Here is a 12,752-nt window from a genome sequence, read left to right on the forward strand (position 1 = left end):
TCAGCATAAAAAGAAGTAGCGCTAAGCTAGCACCGTGAGATACAGACGCGCAAGCTAAGATGCTACAGACATAGCGCTCTGCTTTACATTACACAACCTAATAAACACTTTGTATAAAATCAGTTTAGTGTTCACTGATCATAACAAAGACTAAACATATGCGACCAGAAGTTACATCATAGCTATATATATATACATTTAAAACGCACAAAACAAAGTACAGCTAGCTTGAAGCATTAATCTTTAATTTAACCATTAAGCATACCTGCAGTTACCTTCGTACAGATGAACATGTGGTACTTCCTGTTTATCACTGTTGTAATCAGCTGCTCATGAGATCGGCCGCAGGACTTTATCATCTTTTACATTTTCCAGACTCAGTTTAGGTTTTGGAAATGGAACAAACTTTATTCTACTCTCAGGGTAACATTGTCTGAATTACATGTTCTCCACTGACAATGTTTAACCATTTCTTTCTGATGGTTTTTTCACGAAATCCCTCTGACCGCGAAGTGTTCTCATGCTAAACCTCGACAATGTTGTCGGAGAAAAAGGGGGTGGAGCTCCTGCAGGTAAGGGGCGTTTCACTTCGGGACAAATTGAGATTGCCGATTGGTCACTTGCTGACAAGCCTGCTGGATTGATTGACAGGTGGCGTTGAGGATCCAACTCGTGCAACAACCATCAGATTTTACTGGCATGTTCAAGAGTGTCATCATTTATTCCATATTTATTCCAAATATATTCAATGTTTTAGTGAATCTAAGGTTTAATTGAGAACTGAGTTTCCTTACAAAATCCTAATGATGATTTCTTTATTTTTCAGGGGTGCTGAGTTAAAATTTAGGGGTGCTTGAGCACCCACAAAAAGAGGCTAAAATCGCCACTGTCTCTCCGTGAGACAAACAATGACCCCGACGACCCTCCATGAGGGGAGTTCAGTTTTAATCTGCAGGTGAATCTAGAGCTGCTGCTACAGTTTTAAGCTTGGATCTCCACACTGCCCATTTTAAACAGAAAAAGCCTCCTGGAAGGGAAGCAAAATATCTGTTGGTAATTTGTGTGACAACCTGAAGTCATGTGTGGCTACTGCATGGTGCTGGCATGTCGTCATCACCACTATAAAGCTACAGGCAGAGAGAAATAAAATACTAGTCTGTGTGATGAAACAAACAGGCTGCAGCATGTGAAGCTTGCAAATGTACTTTTAGTTCAAAAGAAGTTAAAAAAAAAACTGACACTTTAAATATAAAGGTAATCCTTATGGAAACATAAATAATAAGCTGGCTCAGTGGTTGTCTGCACAGTCAGGCAGTTTCAGCAGTTTTCTGCAGCAAAGGGAGATATTGGCATGATCAATGGATTTATTGGTTTTGCAGCTGTGGAATAAATGGCTGAAGTACTTCTGTAGAGCAGTTAGTTATGAATTTACATCTCTGTATTATCAGTGCTGGCAGAGCTGAGGTCATGACCTGATGACGTGCTTTTAATGGATTCTATCAGAAGTTAGAACGAGAACAGCGAAACAGAGCCTACAATAAGGTGAAACATACTGCAGAGGCTGAACGTTGTCTCTGCTTTAGGGGGAAATGGTGCTTATTAAGGAACTGATTTCATCCTTCTGCTTTTAGGAATCTTTCACTGAAAGATACGAATCGGAAAAAATCCAGAGTTTTGTCTCCGAGCTTGAATTTTGCAAACACAAACTACTGGAAACATGCTCAAAGTAAGGGACCAGGCATTTCAAACTGAATGCATATTTTAGAAGACAAGAATGTTTGTGACACATGCAAGGTGATGAGAAAATCCAGGCTTTAGGTTGTGCGCCACAGACGGAAACAAAAAACAGCATTCAGTCCAAAGAGGTGCATGCTGAAATCGTAAAGACGACACTTTTCGATTTTTTTGGGCTGAGTTTGGTCTGATGGCTTCATAATGTTGCTCATTCTGAACGTTGCCACCGAGCTGGAGATCATTCTCCGCAGGTCAGCGGAAGCCATTATTGTAATGTTTGTTTACTCGCTGAGGTCTTATTCCAAGTGCTCACCCTCCGTGTGCCGTTAAACAAACCAGATGAGAAAAGACCAAAAGTCCGTGAAGCTGTGGAAATCGCTGAGTGGGTATTTTCCCCTTGAACAGCAGAGCTTTAAAGCTTTATACTGGCTGCACTGGGGTTAATTTTCTTTTGTTTAGGACTACGAGGAATGCAAAAACACGTTCATGCTGTTCGTGCACAAACTTGCCTGTCCGTCGGAGCTCCTCCATGACTGATTGATTGAAAGCTGCTCCTCCTGCTCTTATCCGTCACGTCAGGCTGTTTATCACCTCCTCGCTGCTCATTCCGTTTGCCGTAAGGAGACGGAGAAAACCATTTATGCCAGCCACGACCATCCAGTCACCCAGAGAGGCTTAGGACAGCACACAGCTGGGGCCCTGAACGCAGCACACAGATGGGCCCCTGAACGCAGCTCCCCCCATAAATATCAAGACGGTGATTTGTTCTGTTTGCATCTTTCTGAACAGAAAGGTGTCAGGCCTGCCCCCCCATAATGAAGATGACTGAGCCTTATAGAAGTGCTGCTGTGGTTGAGCTGCTCGATAATCTAATGGCAAAAGTCTTGTGAAGGATTTTTCAGCCTCTTAGGGGGGCTGGTAGCCAGAAGTCATGAGACATGACAGGATTTCTCTAAGCTCCTCTAAAGATATATCTGAGCTGCCCCGGCAGGAAATGTGATTTATTCTATTTTATTTGTGATCACAAGCATTGGCTAAATGGAGAAACCTTGACTCAGATGGTTGTAAGAAAACTGCACACATTGATGAAAAAGTATGACAGAGATGAAGAACAGACAAATTATTTGCAGCAAACACAAAGTATTTGAATTTTGAACATTTTAATTGTCTTGATTGTGCATTTTTAGTATTTTGAGCATGATTTATAGATACAGTTTGGGGGCTGTGCTGACATCTAGTGGTAAATTTAGAGATTGCAACCAAATGAACATTGCCTCTGTTTCTTTTAGGCAAATCTGAAAAACTAGTATTGTGGCAAAACAATTTAAAAAGCTTTAGCTAAAGTTACTGTTAGTTATTGTAAAAAATGTCTGTTCAATGAGCAAAGTGGGAGGATTTAAATTATTTTACATACGCTAAATTTAAATCGTGAGTTTCTGCTTCTCCCAAGTAGTTTTTCCTAAATGTTACACTTTAAATTATTATTATTATTATTATTTTTTATCCTTACAGCTGCTGTAATATAAACTTGTAAACCAATTGAAACACAATGAAACCCAAAGAAGAAGTAGTCAAAACGTCAGCTTGGTAAGAATCACTGCAGAACAATGAGTGAAAGTTACACTTGAAGATGGCGGGAAAGGTGCACTATCAAAAGTCCCAAAATATCAGCCGAGTTATTAAGAGTTTTCAAATTTTAAGCTAAATTAAATTGACATTTGGCAACAATAAAAAAAAAGTATTTTTGCTTTAAACAAATCAAAGTTTGTGTAAATATGTTCCAGTCCGGGGTGCTGTGTGCGTGTTTGAACTTGTATGACCTTAAACACCAAAATAAAGATCTGATGATGACAAAACTATGCAGCGAAATGCAAACAGGCTGTGCATGTTGTTATCAAATCTGCAGGATATTTTGCACAGGAATATTTCTTTAAAAGAGTGCAGTCAACGCCAAGTGCTAATTACCCCACTGCTTTGTGGTTTTTAAAATAGTTATAAACGTTTTCCACACAGATTTAAAATAGCAGTGCTGGTTTATATACCAGATGTGCAAAACTCAATAATATCAAACTATTATTGGAATTTAAGCGTGTGCAGCACAGATAAAATGTGCTTGCATTTCATTTTTATTGAATTCTTTGGCAAAGTTTTTTGCATGCTCTTCGACATTTATCAGCACCCTAAGCACCCCTACTTCCCAAAGCCTTGTAAAAAGATAAACTTATAGCCTCGTTGAGCTAGTATAACTAGTAAATCAATCAACCTTTATTTATACAGGTAAATCCCATTGAGCCTCGAGGACTCATTTACAAGAGAGACCTGATTTCAACAAAGAAAGATGACAACAATGGACAACAGCAACAACAATAAGCAGTTATAAAAACTCATACTACAGTTTTTTTTTTTTTTTTTTTTTTATTTTTTTTTATTTTAACAAATAGGATGGCTAAAAGGAAAAAGGTAACAAAACCAAAAAAAAAAACAGCTAGATTCCGAGACAAATGTATAAAACTAAAAACAGGAACATGTCTGCATTGGTCCCTGCCAGGAGTCCAACAGATTCTTAAAGCCACTTAGAGAGGTCAAGGTCGAGAGCTTCAAATCTTTTTGTAAGATATTCCAGGAAACAGGAGCGGAGTAGGAGAAGGCCCTTTTGCCTAGTTCAGTCCTCACTGAGGGAACACTGCAGGTAATAATGTCCTTGTAGCGCACTCCGTAGCTGCACTCACGCAGAGACATGTAGGAGGAGATGTATGAAGGCAACAGACCAAGAAGTGATTTAAAGATGAAAATGTACCAGTGAGAGAGTCTGCGTGAAGTTAATGATGTCCAGTTAACCAGTGAATACAGGGTGCAGTGGTGGGTACGATAATCACAGCCAGTTATGAATCTTAGTGCACCATGATAGACAGCATCCAACATCTGCAGGGTTCTTGTAGGAGCGTTCATGTAAATAATATCACCAAAATCAATTGAGGGAAGGAAAGTCACAGATACAAGGCGTTTTCTAGCATTCAGGGTTAGACAGGATCTGTTTCTGAAAAAGAAACCCAGTTTAACTTTCAGTTTCTTTACCAAGTTTTCCACATGGAGCTTAAAAGAAAGATGTGAGTCGACCAAGATACCCAAATATTTATAGGAATCAACAAACTCAATGGGGACACCATTTGAGGATAAAATCGGAGGAAGAACTGCTGGGACCAACTTCCTATTTGAAAAAAGCATCCCTTTGGTTTTTTCGGCATTTAGGACAAGTTTGAGGTGAAACAAATCAGTCTGGATGTAGTTAAATGCAGATTTCAGAAGCTGGAAAGCCTTAGCAACTGTTTTAGCTCGACAATAAACAACTGTGTCGTCAGCATAGAAATGTATGGATGCATTAGGGATGTTTTTACCTACATTATGTATGTAGATTGTAAAGAGGGTGGGTCCTAAGACTGAGCCTTGTGGTACACCATTGTTGACTATTAAATAACTGGAGGAAGTACCATTATGTTGAACACATTGCCTCCGGTCTGAAAGATAGTTAGAGAACCAACCAATGGTGTGATCTGAGAAACCGATTTCTGAGAGTTTATGACACAAGATGTTATGATCCACAGTGTCAAAAGCTTTAGACAGGTCTAAGAAAAGTGCAGCACAATAATCCTTAGCATCCAGTGCTTCAACAACGTCATTAAGAACCTTCAGTGAAGCAGTGGTTGTGCTGTGTTGTTTCCTGAAACCAGATTGATGTGGAGGTAAGATGTTAAATGAGTCCAGGTAATTTTTGATTTGAGAGTTTATCAGTTTTTCTAGAACCTTGGCTAAAATGCAGAGTTTAGAGATTGGTCGATAGTTGTTCAGTGAGGTGGGGTCTCCTCCCTTCAGCAAAGGAAGAACAAAGGCTGTTTTCCAAGTGTCTGGGATGGAGTTTTGTCTTATGGAGAGATTGAAGATGTGGGTCACAGGGACTGTGATGATATGAGCAGCCAGCCTTAAGAAATAAGGTGGAAGTTCATCTGGACCTGCAGATTTTTTAGGATCAAGATCTTTTAACAGTTTATTGACCTCACTGACTGAGAATGGAGAAAAAAAGAAGGTGTGATTAACTGAGGATTGACTTGTAGGAGGGATTTGATTTGTAGAAGTTTGGTTATTAAGTGAAGTGGCTGATTTTCCATTAGTTACTGTGTCAAATAAAGAACCAGAAGCAACAAAATGTTTGTTGAGACAGTTCAGGATCTCGTGCTTATTTGACACAGGAGCAGAGTTAACGAGAAATTGTGATGGGAGGTCAGATGATTGGGGGGTGCCTGAGAGAGATTTAATTGTTTTCCAGAATCTGTTAGGGTCATTTAGATTTTTGGAAGTCTGAGATAAGAAATAGTTTCGTTTTGCTGCTTTGACAGCAGTTGAACATTTATTCCTCATCTGTCGAAAACTCAACCAATCAGTGTCTGAGTCAGATTTTCTTGCTGCGGCCCAAAGATGATCTCTCCTGTGCAGGAGGTCAGCTAGCTCTGGAGTAAACCAGGGGCTGTCTCGTCCCTTTATTCTGAACTGACGAAAAGGAGCATGTAAGTTCAGGAAATAAATGAAATTATTATGGAAATAGTTCCAAGCAGAGTTCACATCATCAGTTAACAGAATACGATGCCAGTCAAAGTGAGACAGATCCCAGAGGAATGACTGTTCACAGAAATGTTTCAGATCCCTTTTTTTAATTAATCTGGGCTTAGAAGGTGGAAGTTTACTATTTCTTAAAGCCGCTGTCACACAATGATCACTCAAAAGATCAGCGAATACACCTGTACCAGGGAATTTGTGAGGCATATTAGTTAGAAACAGGTCTAAGATGGAGGAATTGTCAGGGTGGCTTTTATTTAATCTGGTGGGGGAGTCGATCAGTTGGGTTAAATTAAAAGACAAGCAACATTCCTTGAATTTGTCACAGAGGGGGGTCGACTTACACCAATCAATGTTGAGGTCTCCAGCTAAAAAGATCTCTGTGAATTTTAAATTACCAAGGAATTCCTTAATGGCATTTAATGCTTCAGGTGAAGCTGTGGGGGGGCGGTAGCAGCAGACTACAGTTAAAACCTGGCCTCCATTCAAGGTGATGTTTACAGATAAGGCTTCAAACTGGTTTGGAATTGTTTTGAAAGTCACAAGACTTGAAACCAGGGTATCTCTAATGTAAATAATGACTCCACCCCCCCTTTTTTGACGATCACAGCGGTAGATGTTAAATCCATTGATTGCCACGTCATTATTCATTACAGATTTGTTGAGCCAGGACTCAGAAATAAAGATAACATCTGCCCCAGAAGAACTGACCAGGATTTTCACAGCATCAAGTTTTTTCAGAAGACTACGAGCGTTTACATGCAGAAAATGGAGCCCAGAGGCGTTTTTAAAGTCATTTGGTGTGCTGTAATTAGTGGGGGGTCCAGGATTGGGTTGAATTCCTGAGAGCAATAACAACATTATTATCAGACATTTTCTTGAGTTTTTTGTGATTGATGTGTAATTACAGCAGTTAACAGTGTGACAATTAGCCCCCATAATAGAACCATGAGAAACATTAATGAAGACGCGATCATTCAGAACCCAAAAACAGTGAAAGTTGCAGTGATGGACAGATTCAGATGTATTAACAAGATTCAGTGACTCCAGATAATCTGAGAACTGAAAATAGTGACAGTAATATGAATGATGCAGAAAAGATTCAGACCATAAAATGTCACAGTTCAAATGGGCAAACAAACCCGACGAGGTGGCCCAACTGCAGTTTGAGTCAGGCTGAGGGGGGCTCCGGCCCCCTTGTGAAGAAGGATGGATGGATGGATGGATGCTCCCATGAGAAACAGAAGCTGGGTCCAGAATCAACAGGCCGAAACAGAAACAGAAAAATCGCAGCAAATAGCAGAGCGAGCTGCCAGAAAATCCTCCTGAAGTGAAAGGCATGATCCAAGTTCGTTTCAGGTCAACAGGGGCCAACAACGTGATCCGGAATAAAATTAATTATTATCCAGGTGAGTTTGGATGGAGGCCTGCAGCAGCTCCGATACAAACTCCGAACTTCTCTCGAGCACCACGCAGCCCTGCTCCTCCACGCTGCTCCTCCACGCTGCTCCTCCGCTTCTCAGCACCCGACAGCACGGGGCACCCCCGGTGAAAAGCGAGACTGACCGGAGAGGCTGAGGCTGAAGTTGGCAACTGGTCCGGTCCGGTTCTGCTCCAGTTCGGCTCCGGCGCTCCAAGCACGAGAGACGAAGAGGCTGAAGATATCCCTGGCCCGGTTTTGCTCCGGTCCGGCGGCCCAGTCTAGCAGCGCGGTTCTGCTCCGGTCCGGCGGCCCAGTCCGGCGGCGCGGTTCTGCTCCGGTCCGGCAGCCCGGCGGCGCGGTTCTGCTCCGGTCCGGCGGCGCTTCAAAGCACCGGAGCGTCTCCTCCAGGTGAACACAACGACTCCACGGAGGTGGATCGTCCTTCAGTAAAAGTAACGGCTGCTCACTGAAGCTGAGACCGGCTCTGTAGAAGACGAATTTCCCCACAGCCACCTCGATTCGGTTCTGGTCCAATTCGAGGGTCACAGGTACACTTCCCCCACACCTATGGAAACACCACGAGGGCCAGACCAGCTGAAAACCAGCGAAATACCACCCGGCGATATTTGTCGGAACCAGGTAGAACCACAAAGGTCCAGATAAGAGTTCGTTGAGGTCCAGGGAGAGAGAGAAAAAACACCGTAAAAATGGTATAAAGCCTACAAATAAGCAACAAAAAACTGGCTTATAGCTAAAAATGTTTAAATAGGTTAAAAATAATGAAAAAAAAATGCTATTTTTACATTTGGACTTTACACTGAAAGCTGAATATCTTCCAGTGAACTGTAACGGTGCTTGTTTGCTCTGCTGTCACTTCATAGATCTGACATCAGTCATTTCCAGCTGTATTAAAGAGCTTCAGAGTCGTTTGTCACTCGGACAGAAAAGGTTCGTCTCCGAAGGCCTTGGTGTCTGTGCAGTTAGCTGAGCTGGAAAGCCTTCAGAGATGCTAACAATGAGTGAAACTACAGAAACTGACCCAAAGAGCAATTCCATGGTTATTGTGGGAAATGATCCTGCTGTCATGTTCCTCCTTATTTGTCACACTGACAGAAAAAAAAAATGCTGTTAGGATTCGGGGAACTCAGATTGTTACAAGTCAAGACTCAGGAGTAGAAAAGGTGAACCGTGTTTATTATTGACAGTGGATAATATTTACAGCTGGTCTCCTGGAACCCCTGAGGAGGAAGGACAAGGTCGGGTGGGTCTAGATGTAGGAACTGAATGTTGATTTTGATTTGCTTGTCTCTCCTTACAGGTTTGGATGTCGAGGTGTGGCACCGAGCAGAATCCAAGAAGGGTTCCAGAGATGAAGGACCAGGCAGGGCAGACAAGGCAGGCAAGTGGCTGGAGGGCAAGGAACGAGGAACAGCACCAAGGCAGAACCAGGACTGGACGGGACCCAAGGAGGCAGGATGACTGCAGGCACAAAAACAAGGTAAGTATTTCAGTCGTACTCCAATGTTACTGGCCAGAGACATAAATACCATGGAGAATATAATGCTCCAGCGAAGAGAAGCACTCGACTGCAGCCTTAAGTGGAGTCTCATCCAGTAGATGACCGACAGCTGGTGGTAATTAGCCGCCATCTTGGAGAGGGAAGCTGCAGTCGGTGGTACTCTTACAAATGCACCAAGGTTGTTATTAAATGTTGTTTTAACGTGGTCAGGTTATTATCAGGCTTGCATTTGAATGAAAACTACGTCTAACTTGGACGTTCAGACATGTGTAAAAAAAAAAAAGTAGTATTATTCAAAATGCTCAACATAATACAGTAATTCGTCTTGCGTGTTTATCCACAGAGGTTTGTTAATCTGTGAAAGCCAACTAAAATCCATTTTGTGCAATTACAAAAAAAAAGACTGTTCGCAGGCTAAACTATCTCTGCTTTGGCACTGACCCATAACTTTTCTGCAACAATGAGACTCCTCTTCCCCTGCATGCTCCATCTGTACTTATTAAAGTCTGAGAGGTTGTTTTTGTGCTCACCATCTAATCCTCGCTGAGCCCGTTGGCGTCTCTGACACAATGAAATGGAGTTGCTAATGTTTCACTGGGACTGTCCTCGTGTGGCAGGAGCAGCTGAAATGATCTCAGCGAGGCTGCAGCTTTTGTCTTCCTCCTTTCCTCTCACTTCCTTTGCTGGAAATTATTTCTTTCCAAATGTCTCGCTCACGATTGTGTCGCTGACTCAAAGCAACATCTGGGAAAATTTGATGAAAGTAATGAGGTAAATGGAAATCATTTTTATGAGAAATCATTCCTTTTCAGTATTTAAGTTTTTAAATAATGTATTTTTTAGAAAATAAGGCGCACCGGAGTATAAGGCGCATTAAGCGAAACAAAACAGATATGTCGAACTTTATTCAGCTCATTCACAGTAACCACATAAAATCGGTTCCAGGTCAGTAAGCACAGCCAGAGTTAATACATAAGGCGCACCTGATTATAAAGCTCACTCTCAATTTGTGAGAAAATTAAAGGATTTTAAGTGTGTCTTGTAGTCTGAAAAATACGGTAGACATTTCTTCTTTTCTCTTTCTCTTACTGTTTTGAATACTAATTTCATTCTGAAGTGAATCTATGAAACTCTCTGTTCTCCTTCATTTCCAGAAGTTGGTCCCCTCCTTGTTGCTGTTTAATGCACAGACCTGAACACAAGCAACTAAATGTGCATTTCACTAAACATCTTAGACCCTACAGTGGCTACTGTTGGTCATTATTTCAAAACCTAAAAAGGATTGTTCTGGTTTTTTTTTTGTTTGTTTTTTTATTGGGGTCCAGTGAAAAGGTTAGTAGCAATAATTATCTTACCTGTAGTTAGATAATTTTTTGAATGACCTCAGTTTGGAGAAAAAGGGTTTAATTCTGAGCTACAACTTAGGAACTACTATGAAATTCAAAAAAAAAAAAAAAATTATATTTGTGTGTGTGTGTGTTTCAATCTTGCATTGATTCAAAAACAGCATTTTAGAAGCACCAAAATGCTACTTTTTTTGTATTTCAAGTTTTTGCATTTTTATAGATAGCCAAAACGCAACATTGTGAAAACAATGATGTCATAGACACACCGCTAATCAAAAGAAAGACACGAAGGGCATCTTCTTCTTCTTGGCATAGTTGCTACAGCATTTTGAGTCATTTTTAGTGTTTCCATGTGGATGAGGAGATTTCTATGAATGGTGGCACATTTACAATAATATTTTCAAAAATGACAAAAAAATAAAGATTCTTTTTAAAAACTGCTATTTTGTGTGAAAGCCTTTCGCCCTATCCCTTTAAGGTTGTTCAAAAAGTTATCTACAGCAGGTAACATACTGTGTATAACACAACAAAGTTAAGTCAGATCATCTGGACGGTTTCTTTATTTTATTGAGACGTTTCGTCCTTCATCCAAAGGACTTCATCAGTTCGAGGAGCCACAGCAAACTCACTCCCACAAGCAGCATACTCAAATAGTGGACCAACCAGTTCTATCACTGTTAAACTGGTTCGTCCAATATGTGAGCATGCTGCTTGTGGGACTGAGTTTGTTTGTGGCTCCTCGGACTGATTAAGTCCTTTGGATGAAGGACGAAACGTCTCAACAAAAAAAGAAACCATCCAGATGACCCGACTTAACTTTGTTGGATTTTTTTACCTGGATTATTGGTCATGAACTTTGACATACTGTTTATAACATGTCCACAATTAGAACAAAACAGATTTATCGGTTTAAGTGAACATTTTAGAAAACTAACATCATCAAATAATTTATAAAATAGATCTTTTTTTATGGTTTTGGTAAACTGATCTCTTTATGAAATGTAGGATACATATTATGTAGCTGTGAGCTATATAATATGTATATTACTATAGCTATAAGAGATTACCACCTCTTTTCTTCCACTGAACCAATAATTGGATTTCAGCTGTGAATTTTACACTATAAACTGTGTGTTTGACGGTTTTACTTAACCTCTTTTGTACTTCAAGTTTTTATTTATTTATTTATTTCTAGATTAGATATAACCCCATGAATCTCTGTTTTGTTTTTGTTTTCCATCACTGTTCAGCCGTCTTCAAAATGTTATGTTTCTGCATTATTCTGTGCATGTGAGCCTCCTGCGGTGGGAAAAAAAAAGCCTCCCTTCTCCTACGCAGATGCTGTGAAATTGCTTTTACAGTTGTTTACCTTTGCCCACAACGCTCGCTGCACGCACACACCCATTCACACATAGACACGCACGCTGAGCAGACATTTCCTAATATGATCAGAAAATATTCAAACCCATAAATCAATCAGTGCCTTCTCAGCTGGGTGTTGGTGTCACTGCAGGAGCTTTGTAGTGCAGCTGCATGTCTCGCTTTCAGAAATGTTTTTCTATGACATCTTCTCTCTGTTGTTCCACTGTTTTTTTCCCACGTCTTTTACTCTCCTGCCTGTCAGCCGCGATCTTTCTTCTCCCGATATCCATCACTTTTAAATTACTGCTAATCAGCTGCAGGGGAAAAGGCTATTTTACATCTGAGACCAGCAAACTTAGACATGCTGCTGTGTTTGTGTCAAAGCACTGAAAGGACAAACTGTTAAAAGACTAAAACTGTTCATTGCATTACTTGTAATATACAGTATACATACATACATACATTATATATATATATATACATATACATATACATATATATACATATACATATACATATATATACATATATATATACATATACATATATACATATACATATATATATACATATACATATATATATATATACATATACATATATATATATACATATACTTATACATATATATACACATACATATATATACATATATATATATATATATATATATATACATATACATACATATATACATACATATATATATATACATATATACATACATATATATATATACATATATATATATATATATATA

This window comes from Nematolebias whitei, chromosome 17 (assembly GCF_014905685.2).
Source record: "Nematolebias whitei isolate Nwh7 chromosome 17, NemWhi1, whole genome shotgun sequence".
NCBI classification, from domain to species: domain Eukaryota; kingdom Metazoa; phylum Chordata; class Actinopteri; order Cyprinodontiformes; family Rivulidae; genus Nematolebias; species Nematolebias whitei.